Raw genomic sequence first — 14,722 nt, 5'->3', positions numbered from 1 at the left:
GGAATGTTCCTTGTGTTTGAAACAGAAGGTAGTAAGGCTTTTGGCTATAACTTAGTTTTTGTTGTGAATTTGTTTCATGATTTCTGATTGGCTTTTGAGAGATCTCTGTCTGGTGTACCAAAAAAAAAAAAAATCTTGTCATAGAAAACTCTGCTTTGGTTGACAAGATGTGTGGGAGAGCAGACGTAGCATTCAGCAACTTGAGGCTGTAGTACTTATTGTATTCAACAGAGATAAATACTCCCTTTGATTCCTGTTGATAAAGGTGATACTGTAGTCTGTGTTGCTGAAAAGATGCTCTGAAGCATTCAGTACGAGTGGACACTTGCAAAGAGCTAGGGGTGATTCTGAGGGGAGGTGTGATGCAACAGTGGTCCCCATGAAAGCTGATCTATTTGTGCAGCATCACTGAATAAACCTCAGTGCAAACCTGAATCCCGAAGGTGGGGATAGTCAGAGATACTGTTTAAGGAGCTAATATGTGAGCTTTTGTTTCTGTATTGTATCTTAAAATGATATTGTATCTTTTTGCCAACCAGTCTTCTGTTAAGCATTTTTAATATTTTGCTTTTTCATCTTTTTTCAGGGAAGCAGTAGTATCTGTGCTGCGGTATCTTGGTGGCTCCTTTGTGTGCATAGCTATATATGCAAGTTATGTGTAATAAGGAGAGAAAGTGCAAATAAGTGATTTAGAAAGTGATGAAACTCGATGCTTGAAATATTTTCCTGTAGAAACTGGTTCTGTAGTCTGAGACTCATCCAGAAGAGGAATATAGAGGAATGGTTTTTTTGCTGGAGAAGGTTGCTTCATATGCAAGGAAAATGGTTGTAAGGAATGATTTTATTCTGAAATTTTTAGAGATCCTGAGATCCATATATATACTGAAAAACAAGAAACTGAGAAGTTAGTTGAATTATGGGACATAAATGCAGGAAAGCCCAGGATGGTATTTCTGCCTTAACAGTAGCTAGTAGTATTCCTGGGGAAATACTGTAGAGTGAGGAGTAGTGGAAATTGTCTGCGTTCATTAGTTGAATGAAAATGAGAGGGGAAAAATGTGTGTTGTTACTGCAATCTGAATGTCTCACAGGAGCAACATTGCCAAGAGCACTCTTAAAACAGGTATTGAAGTGACCATGTAGTGTTGTAGCAGCTGATGATGAGTATCACTGAACTGCAAAACATACATTATTTTTCTTGATTTCCTACAAAAATATTTGGAGGAATTTTTCAAGCAATACAGATTGCAATTTTATATATTCCCGGCTTCTCTGAACCTTTAATATTTTGATGACTTTCCTTCCAGCAGGAAGGAAAGTTACTACAGCAGTTGAATAGCAAGAAAAAACCTACCGAAGGTAGGCAAAAATATTCCTCTTACTATGAATAATACAGCAAGAGTTACATAGGCAGACAAATCAGGCCATTTCTTTAATATGTAAACTGATTTTCCATACATGCTTATAATTGTTCAATAAGAAATTTGTCAGAAATACACCGTGCCTATAATTAAAAAATAATATACATGAAGTGTAACAGTGGAAGGTCTGCTGTTTTATTGCATGTCAGCAATTTGCAAAGTAAAATCTTAATCCATATTTTTAAACTATTCTTACAGCACCAGGATCCATAACTCTTGAATATTCTTGTTTTCAGGTATTTTTCCCCACATTCACAGTGCATGCTTAATACGGAGGATAACACATTCCAGTGCATTGTGAAACATATTTAAAGCAAACCTAAAACTAATAGTGCAGAAATTACAAACATCACAATAATTTTAATGTTCCGCTCCTCCTAATCAGGTACTGGGAGTTGCGTATCTGGAGAGAAGGTGAAAAGACAGTTTTCAATACTTTAATTTGGTAAATAAGTTTAAAACCGGTAGTTAAAACCACTTCTGTGAGCAGTTAATCCCAGTATGCATGAGTTTGCTATGACTCCTGTTTAATGACCAGGTTAGCAGTGAATTACTGTCTTGCTCCAAGCAAGGGATACATTGCACACTTGATTTTGTCTTTCCACTGTGTGCCTCGCCCTAAGAAAGTAGATAATAACAGTAGAATAATATTTGTCAAATGTTTATTGGAACAGGAAAAAGTATAAATTACAATACTTAAGTGTGGAAATACTAGTAAACACAGGATGGTTAACATTGGTAGTTGGGAATCTTGAAGTGCTTTACAAATAAAGAGTGGGCATTGTACTGTGGGATTCGACTGAGGATACTGGCCCTCCCTAGGAACTGATCTGAACAAGGGCACTGAAATGCTTCCTTGTGAAGTATTTTCTTTTGTGCCTGAAGTTTCTAGCTAAATTTACCTTTCAATTGTCTCTGAGAAGGATACAGGCTTACTGTAAACACCTTCACTGACCTGTAACTTAATCAAGGTCTTACAGTTTGTGAAACTTCAAGAAATGTCAGAAAATCCATACAATACTGCAAGCAAAAGGGTGCTCCAGATGAGCATGTGTTGCTCATGTAGTTAGCCAGCAGCTCAGCCTGTGCAGTGTGCTTACAGTGTTTGCATCAGACTCATTTTCTTTCTCTGTTGTTATCCTTACATTGAAGCCAATGTCACCCAGAAAAGATTTGTCCTTTCCTGGTAACTTCTGGGTCACTGTCACATTTATAGAAATAACGTTAAGAAATTCATCCCTTACTTAGTGTGGATTTTCTGTCTCTTACAGTACAATATTAAAATTCTAGCACCCCAGTTTCCATGGCTAAGCTTGCCACATCTGTGAGGTATGTAAAACAAAGAGATGGCACTGTCCCCAAGGCGGGGGGGCTGTGGGGTGTTGCAGGCACCCCTCCCTGGACAGCAGGATCAAGTTACAGAAGTTTTCAGTATTCCTCTGTTTGTTCTTGGACTTTGCCTACAGCCAAGTAGGAGACCTTATCCGCATTAACTTGTCTTGGGAAAAAAAGCCCCAGCTTGGTGGGAAAGTGGAGGAATGGGAGCAGCTGGAGATACAGGAGGCTACAGAGCAGCACAGGGATGTGGCCAGTGGGGACAGCTGCAAGCCAGAGCCACCAAGCTGCAACAGGCTTTACCTGCTTTCTCTGGCTCCCAGGCACAGGGGAACTGACATGGATTCCTCTCTCCCACATCAGTTCACCTGTTACTGACACAGCATTTTTGAAGGATGAAACTTTCTTTTCTTTCCTAATACTATAATCATTTAAATGTGGTCGGGTTTTTCTGGGTTGGTGCTTTTTTGTTGTTGTTTTGTTTTGTTTTGTTTTGGTTTGGTTTGGTTTTTTGGGTTTTTTTTTTTTGGGGGGGGGGTTTTGGGTTGGTTTTTTTTTGTTTGTTTGTTTGTTTGTTTGTTTTTCCTGGGGGAATCTTTTGGCAGTACTTGACATTAGTTATGTTCATCTCTTTAAAGGCAGAAATAGATACTCAGATTCTTAAACTGGGACTTTTCTAAAAAGGCTATCAGTCCTCTGATGCTGTTGTATACAGACCGAGTTTGTGCAGCACTGTCTGTGATTTCCATGATGAAATTTTGCATTTGTATTAATACCTTCTCTAAATGGAGAAAGTTTTAAACAGGTAATTTTTGCATTTCTCATTTGATTTTGTGATCTGTTGGTGTAGTGAATTCTGTATTAAACACAGTGATTTTTTATTAAATGTTGATTATAAAGTGGTTAGACAAATGTTAAGCACTATTACAAGTACAGTCCTCTATGAAAAAGTTAAGATGTCTAAACAAATTCTCAGACATTTAAACAAACTATTTATATACGTAAGTAGGATTTGTTGCAAAAACATGAAATGGATGTAATTTTAACTGAGTTGTTAGGGGTTTTTTAAAATTTCCTAGCATTAATAGAAATGAAAGCATTCCTGTTAAAAGATGCTGCTGCTCTGATGCTGGATTAATGGAAGTGGCTGTATTACAAGGATATTATACTTCTGATAATGGGAGATATGTTCATATAAAATATAGACATACATTTTTCTTAAATCTGATTTGGTACCCCAATTTCCATTGTTAGGTGCAAATTAAAAAGAATTTTACTCTGGTAGGGGGTTCTAAAGCCTTGACATTATTTTAATCTGATAACGAATGGCTCTGAGTTCATGTTCTTTCAGTTGTTGGCAACAAATCTAAACCTGTGTTTTTTGGATTTATGAGGATAAGTCCTGCTTTGGCAATCTTGTAGATCCTCAGGAGAATAGTTAAACAGTGATTAATCATTGTTTCTTCACTGAGTGTGCAGAAAAGAATGGAAAAGCTGCATTTCACACTTCTGAAGCAATTAATCCCCATGATCTTAGCCAGGTTTGTCTTGTAGATAAGTTGGGATACAAAACTGTACCTAATTTATCAATGTATGCATGCCATAAAGTATAAAACACACAATTTATTTCATATCATTTATAGTCAAATGTAAAAAAAGAGTGACTTTGCCATATCCAAGAGTGTTTCTTACATTACCTTCATATAAACTAAGTACCAGAGATTACAATGGGATTCCTGTTTATTGTGCACATCTGGTGCAGTCACTATGCATTTTCTCATTCACTTGCTGGCATTTTTAGTGATTGTGGCATAAATCACCTTGCTAATCAGAAACATAAGTGACGGGAAGTCATCTCCTTTTTTTGAACAATGGGAAAAAACATATGGCTTCTTAGACAGGACTTGGCTGTTATACTATTTATGTGGCATTATATTCTGTATTTAGAATTTCATATTAATTGCCGTGGTTTGATTGAAAGCATAGAATGCCCTGTGGTTTTGGCCAAAGTATTTTATGTGTTTTATGATCTACTCATGATGCTTTCCATGCTTAATATCTGTTGTATTTGCCTGTATCAAAAAATGGAGCTGAACATGCTGGCTGTATGTATTTTAAAATATGATAAAATGGTTTAAAATGCTTTTTAATCAATATGATTAAAATGAATGTTGTGTGTTCTGAGCGACACCTTATAGTAGAAGGTTGTTATAAATTGTGTGACATCGTAAACAAGGGAAAAGAATTATAGGAAACACATATACTCTAAACTTTTCTTCCTGCACAGAAGAGGACTGTAGAAAATCAGACAAGGAGGAGGTGAGACTGCTAGTTTTTGTGAGGCAAGTTTATTGGTAATTGTGCTTCTGAATTAAAATTCCCTGTGGGATAAAACATATAATAAGATGCCAAAATTATATTAACATGTGAGGAAGATAATTGCACCCAAAAGCAATTCATGTACAATATCATTTTGGTGTATCTAGTTCTTCATCTTACATGAATGTTTTGCACTTCATTTTGTGTCACTTACTTTGTGATTCATGGCCATATTTACTCCTTTAACCAAATAGTTCAGTATTAATAATAATTACTATAAAGAATTCTTAGAAGCCTTTTGAAAAAATATATTAATTTATGGCCAGTGGTTCAAAGTTTTATTTACTATTATATTATTTCTTTTAAATAATTAATTAAACATGTAACCTAATTCAGTGATGTTATGACCAAATTTCTCTAACCATTGTGGAACTCGAGGTTATTACATGGTATTGGAATACACTAATTTCTGAATTGTCAGGAGTCTGTATATCTAAAGAAGATCTTTATTGTCTGCCAGGAAACTCCTAAATAATTACAAAAAAATGCTAAATTAAGTAACTTATGATTAAGACTTTGATATGGGGCTCTTGAAATCGAAGGTGGTAATCAGGATGTAAAAAAAGACCATCCCAAGTGGTTAGTTATTATTGGTAACACCTCTCTGGCATTACAAATTCTGCCTCACTGGTAATAAAGAAAAACATATAATGGAAGAACGCAGAGTAATGCTAAGAAGCACTTGTTAAACTATACAATGGGGGTTTCCATCTTCTTCACTCATGTGTGGGTCTAAATGCACATTGTAGAGATGCTGCTTTTAAAAGCTTGTCAGAAAGTATGTTTTTGCCCAAGAACTTGCCTTCTACTAGGAATTGTGAAAAGTCCTGAAAAGGATGCCTGAAACTAACTGACATTACATTCTTAAGATTACTTATACACAAAGAGAGGAACTTCAAAAATAACAGGACAGCACATCACCTTAATTTTTTTAATAGCTGCTCACTGTGAGTTATCTTACATAGCGGAACAGTAATTTCACTAAAAATTTTCAAATTTGGTGTATTAGTTTAACAGGAAAAATTCTTCAAAATTACTCTGAAATACACAATTGCCCCTATTAAGTGCCTTTAAATGCTAAGAAAAAGGTCTCATCCTTAAAATTGTCTCACTAAGTTTGATTTCATAAATCTTATTTTTTGGCATTTCTTTTTCATAGTTTCTACTCACTAAAAAAAACCAGCCATAAACTTCCTGACTCACTCAGTATTACTTGAGCATTTTAAGTGGACCTTTATGTGCACCCTTAAGTAAACAATGTACTTGAAGGCAGGTTTGATTTTCCTGGTGTGATTCTAGGTTAGCCTTCTAGTTTGGATAAGGACTATATCTTTGAAGCAGATTGTCCCCACTGTGCTTATGTTCATACTGCAGAGTTGTGTCAGCATTAGGAAAATTGATTTCTTTTGGATTAAGCTGACTTAGAAGTTGCAGACCATCGGTGTGTAAATGGACTTTCTTTGTAATAGCTGATAGTGGGCTTTTGGTCCTGAACATGACCAGCTCAAATTAAACACCCCTAAAAGATGTTTTGCTTGAATGTTGATCCTCAGGATTGATTATTTCATTCTACCTCTCAGCCCACATTGAGCAGTTGCCACTTGCAGCTGTTGTGAATCGCACAGAGGTACCCTATGGAACACTTAGTGGTTTGTGCAAAGTTCTGATGATCACCAGGCTTTTATCAATGTGTATATTTTTAATTATGCAAGTGGAATTACTGTCATGAAGTTTAGTTATCATATTTAAATACTGAATGAGTGACAAAGTGATCTCTTCTCCTTTGACATTGTCCATGAATGAAACCCAGAAGTCAGCATTAGGTGCAATGACAGCGGGCTAAAAGGCAAAGGACAAAGGAGATGGTCATAAAATTGGGAGATGGAAAGGAATAAAGCTCTTGTACAGTAAATATAATCCAATATTTTTCACAGGCATAAATCCACTAGTGCTATAGTCTGTTAAAGGAAAACTGTTTTATTTACTTACGTGAATTATGGACAGAGATTTTTACTTTATGCTTTTTTTCCTGATAATTTAGACATTTTCTCTTGGAAAGAATTAGATGAGATATAAACTGTAGACTTAAAATTTAAGGCTCCTTTCAAAGTGGATAATGGTAGAGTTCCCCTCCTCACCCTAAACTCAAGGTTACTTTTGCCCAACACAGTGTAAAAAAATACTGTGGTTATCAGACCATCAGACATTTTGATGAGACACATTTTAAAACACCAGTCAATGAGCTGCAAAGTTCACTTTCTTTGATAAATAGTTTAAAAAAAATCAGGAGAGGGTTAAAGACTGTGTTAAGATAAATTCATTCTTCTAATGAGGATGGTGGATAAAATCATTTACTTCATGTTAATACAGTTATTTAAAACTTAAATTTTGAGTTTACAACCATCTGTCTCAAGGGCTAAGCTCACTATAAACTATTATAATCATTTAAATAAATAGAGGAAAAAACAATCCGTTCAATATGTTGAATCAATATGTCATGCTTTGAATATCTATATAATTTTCCTCACATTAGGATCCATGGCACATGTACAGTACAATATGGTCTATAAATAGGCCTGTATCTTGGACTGCAGAGGGAATGACAGTGCTCCCCAGAACTTGGTGTGTGGTTTTGCCTCGCAGCCGTCTTTCCCTGTAATCCGAGCGTGGTTCAAAACATAACCTGATGGAGTTAAAAGAAGGCAGATTTCAATGGCTGCAAGGTAGCAGAGCATATCTTTGTCCTTTATTGTGTCCAACACAAGCAGAATCTTCATGTGGTATATGCGTTTCATTCCTTGCTTGGGCTTGGCAGAAAACCTCTCCTTTTGTGCTCTCACCAGGGTTGTTCAGTGCTCCCATCCAGGTGGCTTGGCCAAAGGAATTAAGTGCACGTGGCTAGAGGAGTCCACGCTTGCTTTCAGCACCCAGTGCAGCAGTGAATATTTGTTGTACAGAGTCTTGCATCACTGTGACTGTTCAACAATGACTCTGCTGACTTGGAAAGTATGGATTGGAGCATGAGCTGTAGGCCTGAGCAGCTCAGGAGTACTGATTAAAAGAAAAACAAAGAGCAAGTGAGGGATGGTCAGACATAGCTGAAATTCATTTAAGTGTGCCTCTAATAGAGATTTATAATACCTAAATTTCAAGTCAGCATTTCAGTCCTTCTTTTTCATTCAATTTTTATTCTTTTACTGCTAAGAATTACTTATTCATTTTAAAACAGATTCACAGACTCTATTATGAAAATATGTTGAAAACATGAATGTTGTTGAAATAAGCGGCTTTGCAATATTTAAGATAGTATGTATATAGTCTAAAAAACTCTATAGAAAGAACAACATCTAAGTTTGTGTTACTGAAAATACCAGCTCGATTATTGTAAACTGCCAGTGTACTTCTATCACATAGGAGGAGTAAAATTACATCTGTATTGTTGGAGTGGGACAAAGGACAGCAGTGAGGGAGTGGTAGAAGCAGAATATGTCCTAAAGCACTCTCTGGGCCTCCAGTCCATTAACTACATAAGTTTAGAAGCTGCCATGCTCTTCTGAATTATGGAACAGGAAGTCTCTTGGGGCTTTGCAGTGACATCACAAAGTATTAGAGGTTTGGTTTTCATGTCACTAGAATTCCTTGATGAAGTCATAGCCCAGTAATTCATTTTTCATCTGTATTCATGCTGAAATTAAAAATTCTTGGGGCTAGATGGAAGGATGAAGCTTCTTACTGTTCTGTTCCTCACTGTTGGGAGTAACACACCATCTCAAGGATATTTAAAAAGATATATGCACTATTTCTCTTAACGTCATGTCTTGCTGTTCTGCAGTTGAATCTAAATTAAAGCAAGTCAAATGAGTGTCTGTTGTGTGGATGGAGAATATTAGAATTAGAGGAGAATATTGAAGATAAGAAATCTGGTTTCTTGTTTCTCGTGTGTCACTGACTCAGGCCATGTGAGCCTGTAAGAGCCAAGTCTTGATTGAAACCATACTGAAATTATTGTGTGCCTCCCTTGAAAGAGTTCCACGTGAACACAGGAAAGTGTAGTGTTCCATGTATATGGAGTGTTTTACACCATTGGAGCCTTAACATATGGTTGTGGGTGTCACCTAGCATCCATGTGCCTCAAACTCTCTATCCATAAGATGGGGGAAATGCTTTGCAAGGTAGTTCAACTCAGCACTATTTGGAAATCATTGTGGTTTTCATAAAGAACAAAGATGTGTTGGGTTTTTTCCTGACACAGTAACAGTCTGTTGTTGACTGACGGGCACTTAAACACCTAGAACCAAATTCCTGGTCAGAATGCAAATACTGAAAATTCCTGGTACAATAATATCTACTGTGCTACAATAATATTAGGTAAATTCTAACCATTTGCATGCTTGGAACCTTATTAACAATGGTTTGTGTAATTCTGTTCTCAGTTTTATTTCCATTTCTCTCCTTTTGATATCTTATTTAAGAAAATCTGGATCATCTTATTAAGTCAGATGAAACACCTGGTTTTTTCAGCATTTTGTTTTGCTAGATAGCTTAGGCAAATTGCATGGTTTTACTCTGAAGTTCAAAATTCTGTAAGTAGAATGTAAAAATATCTTAACTTTCTAGACATTCTTTACTTTCTTCAGCAGCAAAAATACACATTTGTTTATCTAGATCTGTTCAGACTTATGCATGCTAAGACACATTTGAAAGCAGAAGTCTCTATGTAATTTATTTTCAGTGTGTAGTGTAAACTGTTGTGCTGTATATACATTTTATATTTATGTCAGAAAAGGGTTGCAGAGGGGTACTTTAAAACCACCTTTTTGGCTCTAAATAGCTATTGTGTACATATGGTAAGGTACTGCTGCTTAACAATTAGTAACTGCTTTGATGAAACTAAATTACATGTTTAAGTTCCCATCAGGAAGTCGCTTCACATATCTGTATTAATGTATTCAAGGCTCGAGAAGGAAAGTTAATTTTCCAGCTTAAATATTTAATTCAAGCTTAAAATTTAGTCTGTAATTAGAGCTCCCAAATGGCAGGAACATGGAGTATTTGTCCATTTTAATTAGATTGTTGTTTACCTATTAATTATATATCATATCTTGTCATATAGTTTTGATGGTAACAGATGGTGCTAGGAGTTAGTAAGGGTTTGAACAAAATAAGATTTCACATGATTTATTAAGTTGCACTTTATTAGTGAGTGGTCTGCTTTTGTCAGGTTATTCTGTGGAATAAGAAGTTCGAAACATTTCACTAATTTTGGTGATTACTCTCTATGTTAAAATATCTAACTTAAACAATAATTCCAAAAGCTGCATTCAGTTTTTTTAGAGGAAGTTGAAATACACCTTGTATTTCTCCTAAGTTATTGCCTCTATACTATGGACATGACAGTAAACTTACAGCTATTTTTTTCCCCTACATTTTGTGCATAAGATTTTTTAGGAGCAGTACCTCTTTTATCTGCAAAGAGTACTGCAATTGTTTCAAAGGTGAAAGACCTGATTCAGTTATAAAAATTTTAGCTTCTGCACAGAATCCATTTTCAAATTTCAATGGCTGAAAAACCCAGCATATCAATTTGTTCGTTGGTGCTTCCAAAATACCAATGTATACACAGTCATCTCTCCAGCAAGCATTGAAATGTGAAAGGTAATTGAGATTTTTCAGAGTTCGGTAGTTGTGGACAAGCCATACCATATATCTTCACCCAGTATGTGAACATTTTTCCAATTCTTTGGCAATATCTAGTGCTGATGCAGTTTATCTAAATTTTTGAGTCCTGTATGAAATGTAAGTGTGTCTTCCATCAACCTGTGTTTTGATAAAACACCGAAAGCCATGTCCACACATCTGGAAATCATGTGGTACCTTTCTTGTGATATTTTGGATTTCTCACTTAAATAGTCCCTTTTAAACCTGGGATAGAGGAAAAGGAAAAATAAAATTGAAAAGAATACAAGGATGCAAGTCTCTTCTGAGTTTTGGAACATTAAAAAAAGAGAAAGAAAGAGACTGAAAGAAATTTCAATTTGCTTTATGGCACCAGTGAAAAAGGGAGAAAGTCAAAAAGATAAGTAAATAAGATTTCATAGTAGAGGTTAGAGCAAGAATATTATTTCTTGAAAAAAGAGAGCTTTAGAATGGGTGAAGATACAGAAGATGTGTGCATGAGATGTTGGTGAACAGCACTGGTAAATGGACAGTGGTTTTCTCTATGGGGAGTTTGCACAGTGAAACTAATCAGCAATGGAGCTTAGCAGTATGGTGTTTGTGGGTGGTTTAGTAGTGATTCAGGAGTGTTTGAGCTTTTAATTCCACTTGATCATAGATCATTTGATCTGTTCTAATTTTGGTCACCAGAGGGAGGAGATCAACGACAAGTTTCTTAAGTCCAGGTCAATTCAGCAGCTCTCTGTTACAAAGCTGAGTAAATAAATCATTATTTTGTGGCAAACCAATCTTCCTGTTTTCACTAGTTGCTTTCACAATACCTTGATAGCTTAATCCCCTTGGGGCGTAACATTATCTGAATAAATGAAGATCCTTTTCCTGTAACCCTCCCTTTTTTTATAAACTAATTGCATACTTCTGTTTTCCTTCCTCCTTCCTAATTTCCCTCTGTCAAGTTAAAAAAACATGCACGATCATCAGAACTGTACCTGTTTCTTGACATTGACCATGACTTCAAAGAGATGGTAAGAGTCAAGAGTTTTGCTAGTGAAAAATAAACAGATGGCCGCAGTACACACACTGATTTCAAGGCTTGCTTCAGTGGGCGACTTGACAAACAGTAGATCTACAAAACTGCCTCCTTGTTCTGGCACTCGCTTTGTCCTCACACCAGCAGCAACAGATGCTTGATGCTGACACTAGTTCGGTTTCTCCCCACATAACTTTGGTCACATACTCTGAGTTGGATTTACTGTGACCTCTCTCTTGTTTCATAATTGTCCCCATTAGCATGATTGCTACCTTAAAAAGTATTGATAAGTATGTCTGTGTTCAAATCAACTGGAGGTGGGGTGAGTAGGGGGAGGTGTTTGGGAGTGTGTATGTATCTTGGATGTGTTCCCAAGCCGAGGATCGTTTTATCACCACCTACATCTAAAAAAGAACCACTATGCTGAAATTGTGCAGTTTGATTAGCTAGGAAGAGCTAAGTGACTTGGCCTATTGCCTCTTGTATGTGTGAAAAGATTACCTTCTAAAAATGCGACCTTTTATCCTCTTTTGCTCAGATCCTGGATTTTTCCCTGTGATTTGTAGAGCTGTGTTAATAACACAGAAAACGGCATTCAGTTGTTAGCGATGAAGATATAAGTGATTATAAAAACATTATCACAAGATAGAAGTAGTAAAAATATTCTACTTGCTGAGCTTGCACCATCAGAATTTATTTATACATTTTATGCAAAAATACAGGGTTAATTTTTTTTTCCTTTGACCCTGTATATCAAATGTGATAAAATATGCTATCCTGCAGCTAAAAGCAGATGGAAAAATAAATTGAAGAACAGCGTTTAACTGCAGTCTTATCCTAGTTCATATAAAAATATTACAAAAATAAAACAGAGACATAACTGGGTCATTGAAATGTTCTTTAAGAAGGCCTGCTTACGCAACAAAATTACCCCATTTTCAAATACTGTGGTTCATAACATTCGAGGAAAAAAAAAAGGATTTTGAAATGTAGTAGCATGAATTTTGTTTTTAAATTAGTTTATACTCTTTGGAGTCGATCATTCATTGAGAACTTTTTTTTGGTTTCTTTTGCAACATTATAGAAGTAGTGGGCTTGCATTAAACTTATCTTATGGACATTTGAGAGTTTTGAGTCATCACTTCTAATTTATTGCAGTGCCTTGCAGGGCTTCAGCTGTGCTCCCTACCTTGTTTTTGGAATATCAGTGCCATTTATATTTTCCAGAATAATTCTCTTTACATGCTTGGCTTTATAAATAGACTTTGAAGAATAAGTTGAAAAATACACAATTTAGTAAAATCTTTTGGTATGGATTCTCTGATAGTGAATGCAGCCAACAGTGTAATTTCTCAGCTCGTGGCCAAGTCTGCCTCAGATACCAGACTGAGAAGCATTGAATTGAATCTCCTTTACAGTCACCTGTTTCTGTCCTTCATTACCTAAGCAACTTCAGCCTCTAGTTTGAATCTGTAAAGCCTAATTTGACTTAGAAATCTTCAGAATCCCAAGTTAGGCAGTTCTAATAATCCCAGGAGTGGAAATGTGAACACCAGATAATCATGTAGTAGCATCAGAGTGAAGCTTATTGTTTATGCATATGGAGATTTCAAATAAAAGAAGTGGGATTCTTACAAAAAGGACTGCAAGAAAGAAAGCAAGATTCACAGAAGATGAGTAATAAAATGCCATTCATCAAATATGCAACCTTTATCAGTGCCTGTAATACAACAGACCTAGCTGGTTTATAGCACTGTGTGGGAGAAATGGCTCAACCTGCACTGATTGTGCTGGAGATATTAATGCTATTACATTTGATTTCAAAAAATGCATTGCTTTGGTGGTCATTTGTAAAGGTGCTATCCACACCACTCCGTGATAGTGACTAGACAAACCATACAGGGTGGGCAGTAAAATACCAATATGAAGAAAAAATATGCTGCCAAAAGATAGTTTTTCTGGTACAGAACAGTCAGGTTAAAATTCTTCTAGAAGAAAATCTTGTCTTCACTGAATGTAAGAGTGCTTTATCATAGTTCTTTAAAGGAAAATGGAAAGCATATGATAAACCTTTAATACATGCTGTCAAATTGTCTACAAAAATGGCCCATGTGTTGAAAGAATAAGTATCATATAAGGAGACAAGTACTTAACAAAGAGACTTCTTTTCATCTCTAGTCCCCTTTTTCAGATTTAGCTGTTGCTGCTATAGCTAAGGTCAGCATCTATATAAATAAATAGTAGGATTAGTTAAGAGCTGTTCTGAAACTGCCTACACAATTCTTGGATCCATGAAAGTTTTTCCTTGTGATTTTTTTTCTCATTGAGTTTACTTTTGAGTTGGGTTTATGGTGATCCTTTGCTCAGAAAGTAATGACCATAATTTAGTTTTGAATTCATCAGACATGCCCAGAAAGAGAGGGTAAGTTGCAACGTATGAGTGTGCTTCAGTGATGAACAATCATTTACAAATAGGGCTCCAGTTTAAAAAGGTGTAATAAATAAGAGATGATTTGCTCTAAATGTGTTCCTCTTGACACAAAAGTGTGAGAAAAGCTTTTTTCTCCCCATGTTTTCTTTCTATTTTTTCATAACATATTGATATTGAACCCTAGTAGAGAATGTACTTTATTTCAGCAAAAAGGATGGGACAGTACAAGATCCAACTGTCAAGTGAAAGAACCTATTGTTCATATTATGGCTCCAGTTGCAAGGTCTGTTTATGAGAATAGAAACTTTGAAAAATTACCGGTTTACATTATTCATAGTAGGAGAAAAAAATTCCCTGAGCCCCGAGTTAATTTTAACTCAGAAGAACTGGGATGATAAGAGAGGAGAAAGAGGGTATTTGTTTCTGACAGCAGTGGTGGCTTATGTCAGC

General features: G+C 35.9%; 1 protein-coding gene across 8 annotated transcripts in view; it reads left to right on the top strand.

The window, feature by feature from the left end:
* Positions 1–14,722, top strand: part of TBC1D5 (TBC1 domain family member 5) — a 316,832-nt gene that overhangs the window by 89,681 nt on the left and 212,429 nt on the right. The gene's annotated exons all lie outside the window — the stretch shown is intronic.

Source organism: Melospiza georgiana, chromosome 1 (assembly GCF_028018845.1).
Source record: "Melospiza georgiana isolate bMelGeo1 chromosome 1, bMelGeo1.pri, whole genome shotgun sequence".
Lineage (NCBI taxonomy): Eukaryota > Metazoa > Chordata > Aves > Passeriformes > Passerellidae > Melospiza > Melospiza georgiana.
This window is presented reverse-complemented; position numbering and strand designations above follow the sequence as displayed.